The sequence below is a fragment of the Castanea sativa genome, chromosome 7, assembly GCF_040712315.1.
Source record: "Castanea sativa cultivar Marrone di Chiusa Pesio chromosome 7, ASM4071231v1".
Taxonomy (NCBI): Eukaryota; Viridiplantae; Streptophyta; class Magnoliopsida; order Fagales; family Fagaceae; genus Castanea; species Castanea sativa.
This window is the reverse complement of record NC_134019.1, coordinates 17,930,891-17,950,981: the sequence shown is the minus strand read 5'-3', so window position 1 is coordinate 17,950,981 and position 20,091 is coordinate 17,930,891. Positions and strand designations below refer to the sequence as shown.

Genomic DNA, 20,091 nt, shown 5'->3' with positions numbered 1-20,091 from the left:
AAAAAAAAAGAAAAAATTTCTAGAAAAATACAAAAACAATGTGTGTATGTGTACATTGGTTCTTGTGAACCTTAAAATGGCCTTTGAAGCAAAGTTCTCTAAACATTGTATCGTTTGTATCTTAGATGAGCATTTCTATGCACAACTAAGCAAGTGAGCTTTATGGCTCTTTGTTTGTGATAAGTAAGATTAAGTAATCTCTTGTACTTAACACTCGTATTACTATTTTTAACAGGAAGAACTAGAAAATCTTAAGAGAAAGGCATAAATAACCATCTCACTGCTGTTACCCGTCAATCATGACAATGACATCTGTATACTTCAGCATAGCAAAAGTGCAATGTCAAAAAGCTTAACATAATTGGGTATATCTTTTCTATCCTTTGTATACCCATGCATGATTTGTTTGATAAAAGAAAATATGCAAAGAAATAAAAGCAAAAAGAACAAATGCTTTAGAACATGATTGCAAGCGTGTTTTCTAGGAGATGTAGGAGTTATATGATGTACCTCGAAGGTGATAGTCCTCCATTAAACATTTATGATTGTGTATGAGTTAAAGTGATTTTCTCATATCTTAAATCGTCATAACAATGAGACACTTATGCAATCTTGCGATGTTCTTCACACACAACACGCAATATTCTTTGTTACTCTTGATACATGTACAGGTACAATGTGATTTGGCCATCATAAGGTTTACATGTGTTAATGTATGCTCATTAAACTATCTTGACTTGTTTTTGAAATATAAAATTGGTTAGACTTATTTAGTGTGTGTGTGTGTGTGTTTTGGATCAAAATGCATGACATTTTTTTTCTTATTGAGAGACATTTTTGAGAGATCAAAATGTTGTTTGGATCTTTGGTTGAGTTGCATGTTTGATTGCATTCATGTCTGTGTTTTTTTCTTCTTGAAAAACTGTTTTTAAAGCATCTCGACAGCATCTCGACACCTCTCGACACTTGGCTTATCTGTCGAGCTCTTCTCTTGCATCTTATCGCAATCTCGACACCTTTCGATAGCTAGGTGGATCCATCGAGATATCTCTTGTCTCATCAATAGCTTCTCGATAGCTATTCGATCCATCGAGGTATGCTCGATAGCTTCTCGACACCTCTCGATCCATCGAGATTCTCTTGCATGCATTGTTTTTTTTACATGTTTTTCATCTTTCTTTTATCTTGTCATCCATAACATATTGTTTCATTACATTCATGCATTTTTATAGATTCCTTGTGCCTCCTTGATCATTTTTTATCATCTTTATGTTTCTCGGGTGAAGCTTTAAAGCTTCTTGTACCCTTTGTTAATCATGACAAAAAAATGGGAGAAATTGGAGAATTTGGAGATATTGTGGTTTCTTTTCAAGATACTACAAGTTAGGGGGAGAAATACATGCCCTTGTAAGGGGGAGATGTGTTTCATCTTGTTAGGGGGAGTGTTTACCTCCTTGTTGTTGTAGGAGCTTCTTTTAGCTTCTTGTTCTTGTACACCAGTCTTGTGATCATGTTTACATACATTGTGCTTATCTTTGATATATATGTGATAATATATGTTTTCTTCACCTATCTCTACATGTGTTGTTTCTTTTCTTTCTTTATACACATGCTTCCTTCTTTTGTATGCAATCTTTTATTTCTGCTTCACACAAAGATGCCTTGATGAGTTTTGTTCAAGTGTTTCAGAAATACAGGTTGTCAAAGTCTTCTTGCCATGAACTCTCTTCTTGCAAAGTTTTTCAAGAGTTTATGTTAGGATAGATTTTATTGTATTCAACAAGTGAGTATGAGTTGAGTGATTTATGACTTCTCTCATATGTTCATTTGTTTGTTGTGGTTTTGTCACGGATTGCCAAAGGGGGAGATTGTCAAGGACATATTTTATGTAGTTGGCTAATCCTTTGACAAAACGCACTTTACTTGTATTTGGGTAGATCTATGATGTGTTTAATAGTTCAAAGAACATGTTGTTCAAGTCTAGTATTAAAGCCATGAAGATTAGACCAAAAAACAAGTGAAGAAAAGTTGTTCACTAAAGTTGGGCAGATAGCTCGACACCTGTAGACAGATAGCTCGACACATGCTCGACAGATAGCTATTTATTGAGGTTTAATGAGGCTCGACAGATACTATCTATCGAGGCATCTATCAAGGTTACGGAAATCAGAATTTTCAGATCTGATTTTCGACCCATTCTTATGTATTTGTGTAGGGTTTCTTTTCTCACAATCCAAGACATATCTAAGGCTTATTTTAGAGGCTGTCACATAAGAGATTACAAGAAGAACATATGATAAAGGTGACCGAAGCCTTATTCGCTCTGAAAGAAGTTACTGCGTCTTTGCGCCTTAGGATTTTGTAATCAAGTGCTTCTTAATATTCATTGTTGATGAAGTGAAGAACTTTGCAGCCAACATTCTTCTTCCTCAAGTTAGTGAGTAAGTCACGTATTAGAATCCATGCATCAAAAGGGTGGCGTTCATATATTGAAGAGTTCAGAGGTTCTAAAGCGGTAGAAGGTTTCTGCTATAAGTTCATCTTCAGGGATTGTAGAGTTTAGGGACAAAGGTTTTGTACTAGATCTGAAACTTCTCTTTACTATAATGGATTGCTTTTCGGGGAGGTTTCCCCCCAGGTTATATACTGTGAAACTGGTTGGTTTCATTAGTTTTCTTGGGTCGTCATTGTTGGAAAATCTGGTTTTGTATCTCATACAAAACACACAGCGAAAGCAACAAACAATGATCTATTTTATTCATGATTGATAACATGCACTATGTAAATTTCAGAATTTAAGAACAAGATAGCGTACCTTGGTGTGTAGAAATTCAAAACGAAGATTAGAAGTACTTGGGAACACTTTTAATCTTCATTCCAATTCCACTTTATGCCCAAGAAGTGTGGTCTCTTAATCAGTTTCTAAGGGAGAATAATCGAGTGGCTTCACTCATATATACACACCATTTCACAATGATGTCTTTTTTTTTTTCTCTAGTAAAAAATTTTGTATGTTTCTCCCTTTATAACTAATTGATTATCTAATTGGGCTGGCCTATTGGGCCTTTCCAATTGGGCTTTAGTGTGTGGCTTGGAGTGGGACCAATAAGACACTAGCTCCAATGGGTCTTAGGCTTTTCTGTCAAGTCTTGACAAGTCCAAAGTTACCATTAATTATATTTAATACCACTATATAAATATAATTGCACTCTAGGCCTTATTAATAAATTATATCCCAAGACTTTATTATACATGCAATCCCTTCATAAAATATTCGTAGTAGTAACACAAAGTCATGAATGTAAACTGTCACTTTGTAAATTACTACATCTTATCCTTGAGTACCCGGTTTAATCCTTTAAGATTATTCATCATATATTTATGAAATCTAATTTCATAAATATATACTTTAGTATCTCTTTGCTAAAGTGGTTAGGCCTAACACTCTGAATAACCAAACCTATTAAACTTATCTCAATGGAATATTTTATATCTCTGTTAAGAGATTATGAATTCCATCTTGAGAATATATGTTCCATCAACACTAAATGTGGCTGTCCAACATACTGAGGTTTTGACCATTATTTTAGATCTCACTCCTGATATATCATAGCAACCTACACCTTATGATCAGGCCCATTATTCTCTCAGGATTAAGAGTTCATGTAAATAGAAGTTGTGAGATTTATTATTCATTTGACAGTCGTTAGGAGAATAATAAATCTCACAGCGGTCCAGTTCAATATGTCTTAACTCTTAAAACATATCAACTAGAAGTCTCTAGTTCCATGATTAAGATAAATCATCTTAGTTAATATGTTATAGTCTTCGCAGATGAAATGCCCAATTTCATCATCGACTACGAACTTAAATTCTGAGTTTACAAAGAACTTGTGACTTATATCTTTTGTGACTAAATCACATAAATCACATACTATGCATCTTATGGACTATATGATAATGTTCAAATATTCATGTTAGCATTATTTTAGATAAAAATAAATAAAACAACTTTATTAATCATAACATTAAGTCATACATAATGTTATACAAATACAATAGGATTTAAGGGCACACATCCTAACTGTCTCTCACTTTCCCTAAGGACTATTGTGCACTAATCTAACTCCCATTCCTTCCAAATGTGACTCAAAAGTCCTTTGGAGTTTTGCATGCTAAACCGTTCTAGAACCTTATCTATATATCCAGCTTGTGATAAGCCTAACATCTTATTCTTGCGATCTCGCCAAAACTTGATCCCTAGAATAAAGTTAGCCACACCCAAGTCCTTTATTTCAAATTGGCTTGACAATCAAACCTTTACCAATGACATTACCCCTACATCATTTTCAATGACTAGAATATCATAAACATAAAGCACTAGGAACATTACAACTTTGTCTTGATGTCTTTTGTACACACATGGTTCATCAAGATGTTTTTCAAAACCAAAGGATTTGATTGTTTGATCAAATCTGATGTTCCATGACCTAGATGCTTGGTTAAGTCCATAAATGGACTTTTTCAACTTACATACCATATGCTCTTATTTCTTTGCTATGAAACCTTCCGGTTGCATCATATAGATTTCTTCTTCAAGATTGCCATTAAGAAATGCAGTCTTGACATCAATTTGCCAAATCTCATAATCATAATGAGCAGCAATGGATAAGAGAATTCTGATAGATTTAAGCATTGCTACTGGTGAAAAGGTTTCTTTATAATCAATACCTTCTTTTTGTGTATACCCTTTCGCCACTAGTCTTTTTTTAAAGGTTTCAACCTTTCCATCTATCCCTCTCTTCCTCTTGTAAACCCATTTGCAACCAATCAGTTTAATGCCGTTAGGCACCTTTACAAGATCCCATACATGATTGGAATACATAGAATCCAATTCAGATTTCATAGCGTAGACCCAATGATGTGCATCTATATCATTCATTGCCTCTTCATAAGTGTAGGGATCCGATTCAGCCTCTTCTGGGATAGCTTCATAAGTTTCTCCCAGACCTATAAATCTTATAGGAGGCCAAACAATTCTCCCACTACGACGAGGCACCTGTGTACTAGACACCTCATGAGTAGTATCTTGTGGTGTATCTAATACATCCACATCATCCTTAGTTTCATCCATTGGTTATTTAACTACAGGCTCATTCATTTCAGCCAATACAACTTTACTTCTAGGATTAAAATTATTCACATAATCATCTTCCAAAAATTTGGCATTGGTGCTAACAAACACTTTGTTATATTTATGATTATAGAATAAATAACCCTTGATTTCCTTTGAATATCCTAAAAACATGCATACTTCCGTTTTAGCTTCCAACTTATCAAACTTCCCTTTCAACACATGTGCTAGACATCCCCAAATGTGAAGATATTTCATACTAGACTTGCGCCCAGTCCACAATTCCTTAGGTGTGTTTGGAACAGATTTTGATGGAACTAAATTCAAAATGTGCATAGCATTTTTTAGTGCATATCCCCAAAAGGAAATTGGTAAAATTGAATAACTCATCATGAACCTAACCATTTCCAAAAGAGTCATATTCCTTCTTTCCGCTACACCATTTTGTTGGGAAGTTCCAAATGCAGCTAACTGGGAGACAATCCCATTTTGAATTAAGTAATCCTTGAAATCCCAAGAAGGTATTTGCCACCTCGATCAAATCGAATGGCCTTTATACGTTTATCAAATTGATTTTCAACATCAACTTTAAACTCTTTGAACTTTTCAAAGGCTTTGGACTTCCATCTCATTAGGTACACATAACCAAATCTTGAGTAATCATCTGTAAAAGTGATGAAGTACTCATAACCTCCTTTTGCTTGGGTTGACATAGGACCACATACATCTGTATGAACTAATGCAAGCAACTCTTGGGCTCTTCTACCTTTTGTATTAAAAGGTCCTTTGCTCATTTTACCTTCCAAACAAGATTCGCAAACTGGAAATTCATCAAAGTCCATGGGCTGTAAAAGTTCATCTTTGATTAGTCTTTGAATCCTATTTGAATTAATATGACCCAAACGCAAGTGTCATAGATATGCATCACTAGTAGAAGGAAATTTTCTCTTTAATGATTTTACATGAGAGCTACTATCTAATTCAGAATTGTATATATTCATGCTTGTCAAGAGTTAAAATATCAAGATCATCCACAATATTGCCAGAACAGATAAACATTTTATCCTTCTTTATTACAACATTGTCTTTCAAGATAACACAATATCCATGTTTACCTAAGTAAGTTGCAGAAATTACATTCTTACGAACATTAGGTACATACAAACAGTCTTCCAATATTAAAACTCTAGATTCAAAACATAAATTAAACACTCCAACAGCTACAACTGGAATCCTGCTCCCATCAGCGAAAGTAAGAAATAGTTTTCCCTCATTCACTTTCTGGTCTCCTGGAATCCCTGCAAAGAATTACAGATTTGATTTGTACAACTTGAATCTACACACCAGGAATTCGTGGAATTCTGTACCAAACATATATCAAGAAGAAATGAACTTTTCATACCCTTATTCTTGGCAGCCTTGAATATTGGACAATTCCTCTTCCAATGTCCTTGCTCACCACAATGGAAACACTTTCCTTTGTTGGCAACTCCTAAGGAAATTTATTTACCATCTTTCTTAGTGAAGTCTTTCTTTTTCTTCTTCTTCTTTCCCTTGCCTTTCAACTTAGGTTGAGAAGTAGAAACTTTACCCATATTGGCTTCAACACTAGAAATACCAAGGATGCCTTCCGCCCCTACCAACTCATTCAATAATTTAGAAAATGAATAAATCTTTTTCTTCATATTATAATTGAGTCTGAATTCCTTGAATGATTCTGATAGTGACTGGAGTATCATATCCATTTGGGATTCTCCATCAATATTGGCACCTAAAACCTCCAATGTGTTCAGATTAGAGATCATCCTAAGACAATGCTCCCTCACTGAACTACCTTCAACCATTTTGGTATAATAAATTTGCTTCATGATTTCTTGCCTTGCAAAATGGCCTTGCTCACCAAACATCTCCTTCAGACTTAGCATTATGTCCGAAGCAAGTTCTACATCCTACATTTGATGTTATAGAACATTTGAAATAGATGCTAGGATATAGCACTTGGCCATCTCATTAGATTTCTGCCAACGATCATATCGCTGTTTTTCCTTAAGAGGAGCATCTAATGAAGAAAAGCTTGGACATGGTTGAGTAAGCACATATTTGTGCTCTTCAGCTGTAAGAACAATGTCCAAATTTCTTTTCCAGACAACATAGTTGGATCCAATCAGTTTGTTTTGATTAAGAATAGCAACAAGTGGTCTAAATGATGTCATGATTTAAATCTGAAAATAATAAGCATGAATATAATAAGTAAACTGGACATTATCAATTTAGCATATAAGCATATAATATGGACCTTAATAAAACCATAAAATAATATATGCAACGACAACCCAATCCATGTTTATAATTCCTTGGTAGCAAGTTTATTATAAACACATTAATTAGTTGAGAACTATTCTCATTATTAGTCCTATCATGATAACTCTTATCAAACATTAATAATATGCCGTATTACATTTAGCCTCTAAGTAATAATGAGATAGCTTCTTTGGGAGGTTAACATTACACTTAGTCTAGTGTACACCATTATCTAGAATCATGCATAGTCACATTTCATCTCCCTTATAATGTTTAAACTTGTAGTACCATCGAACAAAACACCCTCCTTTGGGATCGCGAGGCAGATGCGGCAAAACGAGGTGTTTGTCCACACTACTTTAAACGGGTAAGTTCAATCTTGTAGTACTATGAAGTAAACACCCTCCTTTGGGATTGCGAGACATATACGCCAAGACAAGGTGTTTACCTACACTACTATGAACCGATAATGGAGGCCGTGAGATCCAACCCTTGTATCTCTCTCCCACTAGATATTTTAAATTAAGGGTTTTTAAGATCAAGAACCATAATAATGATAGAGACTTTGAAAACATAATCCTAATCTCATTAGGAATAAATTTCATAATCCTAGCATTAATATATATATATAAATATATATAACATAATATAAACCCATATTACATTTAAAAATCCATATTATATTATATACAATATAATATACGGATTAATATATGTAATATATGATTATTACATTATATATATAACTTAAAGATTGTTAGAATTCTTTATATAATACATGCAAAATGGCCAATGTCATGCAATCTGTATCATGCAATCCGTATAAACCAAGGCACATGACAATTATGTCAATTTGCCAAAACATGCAATGAATTCCAACCAGTGCAATACAAATTCCAAGATCCAATCTGTATGATTATTACATAATATAGTAATACAAATGCATGATGGACAATCAATATAAGAAGCCAAACGATGCAATAAGTTGATTCACAGATAATACGGTTATTACAATAACTATATATCATGCAATAACCATATCCAAGCACTTGCTACAAGATACGGCACCATTAATAATGTATATCAACCAAGAGATCCATTGACAACAACAATTAACAGTGCCTTTCAATCCCGAAACAGTGCCTTTCAATCTATACAATTAAGTATTATACTTTCATCATGACAGTTATTTCAATAGTCACACGCATATATATACAAGTGATGCAATTCTCTTCATCATATCCAAATGATGCAATAACTATTAAGAAACCGTTTTTCTTTTATTCTATAATCCAATCACATGCCATACAAGCATGATATGAAAACCTGGCTTTGATACTAATTGTTGGAAAATCTAGTTTTTTATCTCATACAAAACACACAGCGGAAGTAACAAACAAGGATCTATTTCATTCATGATTGATAACATGTACTATATAAATTTCATAATTTTAGAACAAGATAGCGTACCTTGGTATGTAGAAATTCAAAAAAAAGATTAGAAGTACTTGGGAACACTTTTAATCTTCACTCTGATTCCACTTTATGCCCAAGAAGTGTGGTCTCTCAATCAGTTTCTAAGGGAGAATAATCGAGTGGCTTTACTTACATATACACACCATTTCACAATGATGTCTTTTTTTTCTCTAATAAAAAATTATGTATGTTTCTTTCTTTATGACTAACTGATTACCTGATTGGGCTGGCCTATTGGGCCTTTCCAATTGGGCTTTAGTGTGTGGCTTGGAGTGGGACCGAAAGGAACCAATAAGACACTAGTTCTAATAGGCCTTAGGTTTTTCTGTCAACTCTTGACAAGTCCAAAATTACCATTAATTATATTTAATACCACTATATAAATATAATTGCACTCTAGGCCTTATTAATAAATTATATCCCAAGACTTTATTATATATGCAACCCTTCATAAAATATTCGTAGTAACACAAAGTCATGAATGTAGACTGTCACTTTGTAAATTACTACATCTTATCCTTGAGTACCTGGTTTAATCCTTTAAGATTATTCATCATATATTTATGAAATTCAATTTCATAAATATATACTTTAGTATCTCTTTACTAAAGTAGTTAGGCCTAACACTCTGAATAACCAAACCCATTAAACTTATCTCAAGGGAATATTTTATATATCCGTTAAGAGATTATGAATTCCATCTTGAAAAATATATGTTCCATCAACACTAAATGTGGCTGCTGAACATACTGAGGTTTTGACCGTTACTTTAGATCTCACTCCTAATATATCAAAGAAACCTATACCTCATGATTAGGTCCATTATTCTCTCAGGATCAAGAGTTTATGTAAATAGAAGTCGTGAGATTTATTATTCATTTGATAGTCGTTAGGAGAATAATAAATCTCACAGCAGTCCAGTTCAATATGTCTTGACTCTTAAAACATATCAACATATCAAGTAGAAGTCTCCACTTCCATGATCAAGACAAATCATCTTAGTTAATATGTTATAGTCTTCGCAGATGAAATGCCCAATTTCAACATCGACTATGAACTTAAATTCTGAGTTTATAAAGAACTTGTGACTTATATTTTCTGTGACTAAATCACATTCTATGTATCTTATGGACTATATGATAATGTCCAAATATTTATGTTACCACTATTTTAAATAAAAAACAAAAAAACTTTATTAATCATAACATTAAGTCATACATAATGTCATACATAACATCATACAATAGGATTTAAGGGCACACATCCTAACAATCATATCTTGTCTTATTTACTTTTCCACTGCATATGATTTTAACATGATATTGATGTTTGTTTGTTTTTAACAAGTTTATTCATAATAAATCTAATTAACAACTTGGGTTTAAAACTTGTTAATTCTATCAACCGGGGTCTAAATTTCCCATCACTTACTCATCACAAACACGAGCCACAAGCTCACTTGCTTAGTTGTGCATAGAGATGCTCATCTATGTTACAAGAGATACAAAATTTAGAAAACTTTGTTTCATTGGCCATTCAAGGTACACAAGTACCATTGTACACAAACACACGTTGTATTTGGATTTTTTTAATTTTTCAAAATTTTTTATTTTTATTTTATGAAAAACAAAATAAAGCAAAACTGAAAACAAACAAACAAACAAAAGCATGTTAAATAAAGCAATGCATAAACTAGACTGACTCAAAACAATAAAGCAAAATACATAAGAAATGCGAACACACAAAAAAGGAGAGAAAGAAAAGTGACTAAATCACTTAAAGCCTTTTTCCTTCCACACCTTGGAGGAACCTTTCTTTTTAGTGAACCCTTGAACCGGCGGTGAGGGGGAAGAATTGCAATCATTCAAGTTCGAAAGGAACATGAGGGTTCTGAGGTGATCTCCAAGAGGAGCAAGAAAGGATGGAAATTGATTCTGGTTTCCTAATGAGATCATATTGTTGCTTTGTTGAATGGCTAGCCACTTATCGCAATTTGATTGAGTATGTCCAGTTGCTCCATATAGATGACAGAGATGTTGTTTCTTCGTATTAGACTTATAGGATTACCCTTCTTAGCCCTAGGGTTTTTAGTTTCTTTCTTAGCAAGCTTAGGGGGTGCTCCTAAGATAGATTTACCTTTGCCTATGTTCTCACTAGCTAACACAGTTTTGACATCATTGTTCTCAGATTCAACATTATTAGCAAAAGAAACAAAAATAGTAGTACTAGAGGAAGCAATATTAGGAGAAGAGAAATCATACCCTAAACTAGTTCGATCAAAAGCAGATTTCTGAAGGCTGAGCATCTCATCAAGTTTTACACTCGAAGTCCACTCCCATTGAGCTATGACTTGAAACAGCTATGCTTCAATCTTCTTGGTCTTCTCAGCCAAGGAATTATTCTCAAACCTCAGTGCTCCAATAGTCTGATTGGCTTTATCAAACTTTATGGAGATTTCTTCTCATTCAAGCTCCACATTACTGAACTTCTTGGTTGCCAACCTATACAACTTCTCATGCATTTTAGAGACCTTGTATAACTTTGCATAGGCTGTGTAGATGTCATCTTGTTGATCTATCTTCTCAAACTTTAACTCTACTAGGTCCTCTTCTTCATCCACATCTTCTACAATCCCCTCAGTAGGATTGACAGTGGCAGTGAAGGCATTTAGGATTCCGTCATCCTCATTTCTGAAATCATCCTCAGGTTCGGTGTCACTCAATGTTGCAGTAAGTGCCTTGCTTTTCCCAATGGTCTTGAGATATGCAGGGCACTCCTATTTCTTATGTCCAAACCCTTGACACCCGAAACACTTGTGTCTTGACGGAACAGTGTACAGACTGCCATCCCTAGCATCCTTCTTCCCTTTGCCTTGGCTCTTAGACTAAGAAGAACTAGATTGCCTACGGTCCTTGTCGAAGCCTTTCGCATTGGAATTCTTCATGAACTTCTTGAATTGCCTAGTAATGTAGGACTTCATTTTAGAATCTTCATCATCTGAAGACTCATCCATGTCACTGCTCTTGGCCTTCAATGTCATGCTCTTACCCTTACTTAATTTCTCAATCCTTGTCAAACCCAACTCATAAGTCTGCAAATTGCCAACCAACTCTGTCAAAGGAATTTTGTCGATGTCCTTTGATTCCTCAATAGCGGTGATCTAGGCATGAAATCTCTTGAGTAGAGATCTGAGTACCTTTCTCACAATCTTGGGTTTGGGAATGGTGATAGGCCAAAAAACGTATTGACCACAAATATATCACCAACTAAATAATTATGCAACGGAAAATAAATGGACATGGTGATTTGTTTATGAATGGAGAAAACCTTCGAGGCAAAAACCCCATCGAGTGATTTTAAGGTTACCACTCCCGAAAAGTCACTATTATCAAAACAAGCAGTTATGAGTAAATGAATCCTAGTACCTTATACCAACATACAGTTGAACCCTTACCCCAATACCCAATTGGACTTGTTCTATAGTGACAATCTCTCATTGTATTGCATGACTCCTAGTATGTGACTAGCCAATAGATGCACGGATCCCAGTACGCGACTTGATCACCAACTTGAGAAGGATGTTGGTTGTAAAGTTCTTCTATTCATCACACAATGAAGATCATGAAGTTGCTTGGTTACAAAACCCTACGGTGTACAAACACAGTAGCTTCTTTAAGATGAACTAGGGCAACTAGGTTTCCGATCACACTTTTCTTCACACTTGTTAAATTATGCTCTTGTACAACCTGTGACAGCTTTTAAAATAATAGGACCAAACATACATTCACAGATTGGATGAAAATCAGCTCTTAAAAACTAAACTTCATAAATCTTGACAAATACCTTATCTATCGAGCAGCTGTCGAGCCTCGGATTGAAACTGCTCTTTTAAACCTCGATAGATACTAGGTTCGAGCTAGTTGTCAAGTTTTAATGAACAACACTTCTTCACTTGATTCTTGGATAGATTTGCTTGGCTTTAACACTTGAACTTGAAACCTTATTTCTTGAAGCATTAAACACATCCTAGATCTACCCAATTACAAGTAAAGTGTGTTTTGTCAAAGGATTGGTAAATACATAAAATGTTGACATATGTTCCTAACATGAATCACATATGTCCTAACAAATGGTTTCCCCAAGATTAAAGGCTGAGTTCACTATGTCCTTAAGCTTGGCATAGAACTCATCAAACGACTCATCCTCCTCCATCTTGATCTCTTCAAAACTTGTAGTAAGCCTCTAAAGCTCCAAATCCTTCACAACCTTTGTTCCCTCATAGGTTGTCTGGAGAATGTTTTATGCTTCCTTCGCAGTTTTAATGGAGGATATCTTCTTGAACTCCTCATTTGTGAATGCACTGAACAATGCATTCAATGCCTTGCTATTGAAGTTTGCCGCCTTGATCTTAGCATCATCCCAATCGGCCAACGCTTCCTTTGGCTTGGTCCAGCCTATCTCTATAGCTTGCGACACTTTCTCATCTAAAGATTGCAAGAAAGTTCTCATGCGTACTTTCTAGTATGCATAGTTAGTACTATCAAATAAAGGAGGTACAATGAGTGATTGTCCTCTATCCTTGACAAACAGGGGTCAATGGATCACACAGCAAAGATTAAACTCTAATCAGAGTGTGCTTGCTCTGGTACATTTGATAGGCCAAGAATGTATTAACCCCTTGTGATGAATTAACCAATTAATTAGCTAAGTTGATTAATTAATCAGATTAACATAAAATATGCGTGGCAGCACAAACAAATCACCAACTAAAATAAAATGCAACGAAAAATAAAGTTGACACGGTGATTTGTTTACGAATGGGGAAAGTCTCTAGGGCAAAAACCCCACCGGGTGATTTTAAGATCATTACTCCCGAGAATTCACTATTATTACAACAACCGGTTACAAGTAAAGGAATCCTAGTACCTTATACCAACCAACAATTGAACCTTTACCCCAATACCCAATTGAACTTGTTCTGTAGTGACAATCTTTCCTTTGAATGCACGGCTCCCAGTAGGTGACTAACAAATAGATACACAGATCCCAGTACACGACTTAATCACCAACTTAAGAAGGACGTTGGCTGCAAAGTTCTTCTGTTCATCATACGATGAAGATCATGAAACTCCTTGGTCACAAAACCCTACGATGTACAAACACAGTAGCTTCTTCAAGAGAAAGAAGAACTAGGGCATATGTCTCTGATTCACAATATGCTTGTGAAAAACTTTTGCATTGATGTGCATCAGCTGTGACGGCCCTTAAAACAATCCTTATATATGTTTAGGGTTGTGAGAAAAGAAAACCTAAACATGTATTCGAAAATTGGATGAAAATCAAAACTAAAAAATTGACTTTCTTAAATCTTGATAGATACTTTATCTATCAAGCAGCTGTCGAGTCTCGGGCTTAAATAGCTTATTAAACCTCAATAGATACTAGCTGTCGAGCTAGATATCGTGATTTAAAATCTAGCACTTCATCACTTGATTCTTGGACCAACTTGCATGGCTTTAACACTTGAACTTGAAACCTTATTTCTTGAAGAGTTAAACACATCCTAGATCTACCCAATTACAAGTAAAGTGTGTTTTGTCAAAGGATTAGCCAATACAAGATGACATATGTTCCTAACATGAATCACATATGTCCTAACATCTCTCTTCACATCCGTATCAATCTCCATCCCAATGCCTCACTTATTGCATGAATAAAACAATTGGTTTGTTGCTCAGAAAAGAAAGGCCAACATATTAGTGGCACTCCCCTCACAAATGCTTTCCAATGTAGAATTCCATTCACAATGAGTTAAAAATCCTCCAATTGAAGGTTGACTAAGAACTCTCTTGTGGAAACCAGTTTAAAAGGAATCCTCTTTCTTTAATGTCCTCCATGAATTCCTTGGATATGATCTCAATTCCACCATCCACAAGATTTGAGCGTATGACCCATAGCAAGTCCCCAAGAAAATTCACACAATTGGTCAGAAATTCATTATTATTAGGCTTCCAAAATTCACATAAACAACAGAATTGGGCTCCCTTTTATCTAACCAGCTTAAGTAGTCATTATCTTCCTTCCACAAGTTTGATTCAACAGTCTCCAGCTTTGTTTCTAGAGTTGTTGATTAAGCATAGACAGTGGACAAATAGTGTAAAGATTGGGATACTTAATTTTGGTGGCTTCTAAATCCTCTTCTTCCAAATCATCAAAGGTGTTCAGGATAATAGACCTAGCTTTCACAACATTATTCACTGCTTCTAAGTTGTAATTGAACATTATGTCATTCTCATCGGTGGACCGAAAATTTTTTGGAAGATCTTTCAATCGAATCCCTCTCATTTCTGGTATCCAATCTATGGCAGTATCAAGAAATCCGTTACTCAAGTAGCCCTCATCTACGTATAAGATTGAGACAAATAAATGGGTGAAAATGGCCAAATACCACAATTTTCAGAAATTTGTAGCAAAAAAACACTGTTTCGAAACTAAATAGGGAAATACCACTTTTCTAGAACTCGAATTTCAAAAACTCGAGTTCCAAATGATACTCGAGTTTATGAAACTTGAGTTCCTCATCAGTTCCGCCACCGTGACACTACTTAGTTGGAATTTATGCAATTAAAAAAAAATAATGTGGTACTCAAACTTGGTAAACTCGAGTTCCATACAACACAGTACTCGAGTATACCAGGCTCAAGTACCTATTATAATTAAAATTATGTTTATATTTATTTCTACAGTACTCGAGCTTACCAAGCTCGAGTACCTTGTAAGGAACTCCAGTTCAATAAACTCGAGTTCCTTATAACTTTTTTTTTGGATAATCGACAAATAAACATAAATATAGAAATAAGTACCTTTTTATGTTTTTATTTATTTAAATAGAAGCATTGTAAATTATAGAGACATTAATTAAAATTGCTCATTGTTTTCTCATAAAAATTGTTCATTTTTTTCTGCACAAACTATTTCTAGCATTCTGCATAAAATTATTTTTTGTTCAGCATTATTTAAAAAATTGTTTACTCTCTTTTTTGCGTAAATTATTCTTTGTTCACTATTTAAAAAATTATTCACTGTTTTCTCATAAAACACCTAGTGAAATCATGGTTCTAAATTTAAACGCCAAATCTAAATGCTTTTTCATGTTTGAATTTCACAATAATCGAATCTATTTTTCTGCATTGATAAAATCTATTTCTACATTAATAAAATTTGCTCTCTGTACATCATGTTTACTGTATATTTGAATCTGCTTACTACATTCATAAAATCTGTTTTCTGCATTAATTAAAACTGTTCATTTTTTTTTTCATAAAGATTGTTCATTGTTTTCAGCATAAACTATTTCTATGATTTTGCAGCATTAATTAAAACTGTTCATTTTTTTTTCATAAAGATTGGTCACTGTTTTCTGCATAAACTATTTCTATGATTTTGCATAAAATTATTTTCTGTTCAGCATTATTTAAAAAATTGTTCACTCTCTTTTCTGTGTAAATTATTTTTTGTTCACTATGTAAAAATTTTTTCACTGTTTTCTTATAAAACACGTACTAAAATCATGTTTTCTAAATTTAAACGCCAAATTTGAATGCTTTTTCATGCTTAAATTTCACAATAAACGAATCTATTTTTCTGCATTGATAAAATCTTTTTCTACATTAATAAAATTTGCTCTCTGCACATCATGTTTACTGTATATTTGAATCCACTTACTGCATTCATAAAATCGGTTTTCTGCATTAATTAAAACTGTTCATTGTTTTCTCATAAAAATTGTTTATTGTTTTCTCAGGAGTGGTGACTTTAAAATCACCCGGTGGGGTTTTTGCCACGTTAGTTTTCCCCATTCAAAAAAAAATCACCGTGTCAATTTAATTTCCGCTGCACTTAGTTTAATTAGTGATTTGTTTGTGCTACCACGCGCTTTGCATGTTAATTTGATTAATTAATAAATTTGGCTAATTAATCGATTAATTAATCACTCGGGGTCAATACGTTTTTGGCCTATCAAATTTTGTTGAAAGTACAAAATTGTGAAAATTCAAGAGAAAATTGTGTACATTAGATGTATAGATCGTTCAAATTTGTAAAAAACAAAATTTATTCTTTGAATCTATAAAATCTTGGAAGTACAAAATAAAATTGTGTAAATTAGATGTACAGATAGTATGAATTTGTTGAAAAGTTTGGATTCGTTAAATGTACAAAATCGTAAAAATTAAATGGAAAACTATGTACTATTCATCATCCGAATTTGTTGAAAAATTCGAAATCATTGAATGAACAAAATCATGTAAACTCAATGGAAAATCAAAGAACGTACCAAATTGTTGAGCAGCATATGCAGCACTGCGAACATCAGTGTAGCAATGGTGGACATTAACAACAACGTCTAATGTTCATAGGTAGGAATTTTTGGAAATCATCATTACTTGAATCTGAGAAGTCTGAAATATCTCTTTCATCATCTAACGTAGTAACTTCATTAATAGACTTGATGGCTCGCTCTTGCGCATTCCCCTTTAGATGCTTCCTAGCTTTTTGGATTGCATGAAAACGGTCTAATCGCCTTTGCATTTGATTTTTCTCTAATTCAAGATGAGCAAGTATGTTGACAGGTTCATTCTAGGTAACTCAGTTGACCGTGCCTTAGGAACTCATAACCCATGCCAACGATAATACACCTCTAACTCACACCTTTTCTCGTATAGGGTTAATCATGGTGGTTTTGCTACGGTGAACTCTATTGCGGTGGTATCTGTACTTAGTTTTGTAGGTTTGCTGACCATGATGTGTCCGACGCTTCCAAGACTCTCGTACGTGTATATTGGCATATTAAGGAAATCTCTCTTCTTTCCAACCCATTTCCCTCCATAGTGGTCTGTGTATGTCTGTAGTTGTTGATCTGTTGGTACTTGTGATAATCCATTTGTTGAAGTAGATCCAAACTTGTTTCGCATTGTACGATTTGATGTTGAGGCATTGCGACTCATAGCTTAGTCAATCTACGAAGTTAGTGGGGGTAGAAATAAGATCATTATTGTGGTGCATTTATAACCTTATTTCATGTTCCAAGTATTATAATTTCAGTTATTAGGGCTTGTCATGTCAATACAGGCTAGAAAAACACTACATGAACAGGATTTTAAATGTTCCCAATGTCATAGTGAGATTTGAAGATGTGGGCGGTAGTTGTAGTGTTCTTGAACAGAGCATCATATTTAATTGACATAGTGCTATGTCCCTAGCACTAGTGTACGATTATTCATATATTTAAGTATTCACGTGAATGTGGATGATATGACTGGACAGTGTGTGAAATCGTGCCGAGTTGTTGAGCAGCAAACAGTGGCGTCTGTTGGCGCATGTGGTTCGTATGACTACAGTTGGTGCTACAACAGCAAGCTGATGACGTGTCTTCAAAAAACTACTCATACCACAGTTGGCGCTACATCATGTTTACAGTATATTCAAATCTGCTTACTGCATTCATAAAATCTGTTTTCTGCATTAATTAAAACTGTTCACTGTTTTCTCATAAAAATTGTTCACTGTTTTCTACATAAACTATTTTTAGCTATCTGCATAAAATTATTTTCTATTCAACATTATTTGAAAAATCGTTCACTGTTTTTTCTACATAAATCATTCACTGTTCATTAGGTGTTTTATGATCCAGATGCTCAATACCAATGACTACCCAGGAGAGAGCACAGCAGTAATATGGAAGCATAAACAATGATAAAATAGATAATAAAGAGAGTAAATAGCAAAATAGATATATTCAAAATAAGGTTAAAATGGAGTATAGAATATGAAAACAGAAACTAGTAAAATCTCACTTGAATAAAAACTTTAGTCTTTGATAAACTTGAAAACAAACTGCTGTCTTTGATACAAGCTTGAAAAAAAAACTGTCAGAAGAGAAAGGTTACAAGATTACAAGAGGGGGAGAGAGTACAAAAGTCTTTCTGAGGGAGAGCGAAGGCTATTACAAAAGGCTTTCTAAAACTTGGAACTTAAAAGCTTAGAATCTTAGAAACTTAGAAATTTGTCTTCTGTCTTGGTAGTCTGTCTCTTTTATAGGTGAAATGAACCATGGTAAAGTAACCTGAGTAGATAAATTTAACTCAAGTTAATCTATCAGTCGTATGGAAATTAGTACTGATGATTAATAGTCTGTCTGCGTCTGTCTGAGAATCTTTCAGATTTCGGGAATCTATCAAATCTCTTTTTACGCATGCTAGTAAATAGTAGTAACTTTTGAACCTCTGTCTGTATTTGTCTGGAAGCTATTCACGTGTGCTGGTGAATAGTGATCTATTGCCAGTGAAATATTGATTTTGTCGCCAGTGAATAGTGATCTATCGCCAGTGCATAGTGATCTATTTGTCTGTCTTTCAATCTGTATCATTCTAGGATCCTTAACAATCTTTCTTTTCCAAATAGCCTCCTGTATACCAGTTGTATTCAAGGATACAACCCCAATCATGAATAAGAACCAAAATGTGTGCTCGCTGAGATTCCATATAATAACTACTATCCCAAGCTAGAAGAGTACTCCAGATAGTGATCTTCATATAATTAAGTCCTCCAATCTGTGCGGCTACTTCTTGGATGACTTTGGAAGATAAACTAATCTTAATTCCAGAAGTTATGATTAATTTGCTGATAAACCCTGCTTCTAGCATTTCAGATAACCATAAAGTATCACGAATTACTGGATCTTTTGTCTCTATATTGATAAGTAATCCCAGATAGGGATTGTATCTGTCACCTGTTCCTTCATAAACCATGTCTGCTTCTCCAAAACTTTCATACCATATAGCTTTATGAGATAGCCATATGTCGTCTGTCATGTCTTTTGTTCTGATAAATGCTGTAGAGACTAATACTTTGAAAAGGTACATCCATCTATCATAAGAACTTGTTATGGCTTTATGGGTTAGTATATTCTGTTGGATTTTAGGGGGTAAGGTTCTAATGGCAAGTCTCATTTTTTGCTGAATCTTAGGGTGGAGCTTTGAAAAACTTGTTCCCATAAGATAGCTTTTAGGAGACTATGATTCTGTCTTTGTGGAGCTTGAATCTCCAACCTCGTTGCCAGGGAGTTGACAACCAGATGCTTCAATAAATGCATTGGTGTTAACAAGATGTAATTCCAAAGC

The 20,091-nt window shown here is 34.3% G+C and overlaps 1 pseudogene; it reads right to left on the bottom strand.

Annotated features, from left to right (window-relative positions):
- Nucleotides 1–286: 286 nt before the first annotated feature.
- On the bottom strand, nucleotides 287–19,782 carry LOC142644074 (7-deoxyloganetin glucosyltransferase-like; annotated as a pseudogene).
- Between the last annotated feature and the right edge of the window lie 309 nt (nucleotides 19,783–20,091).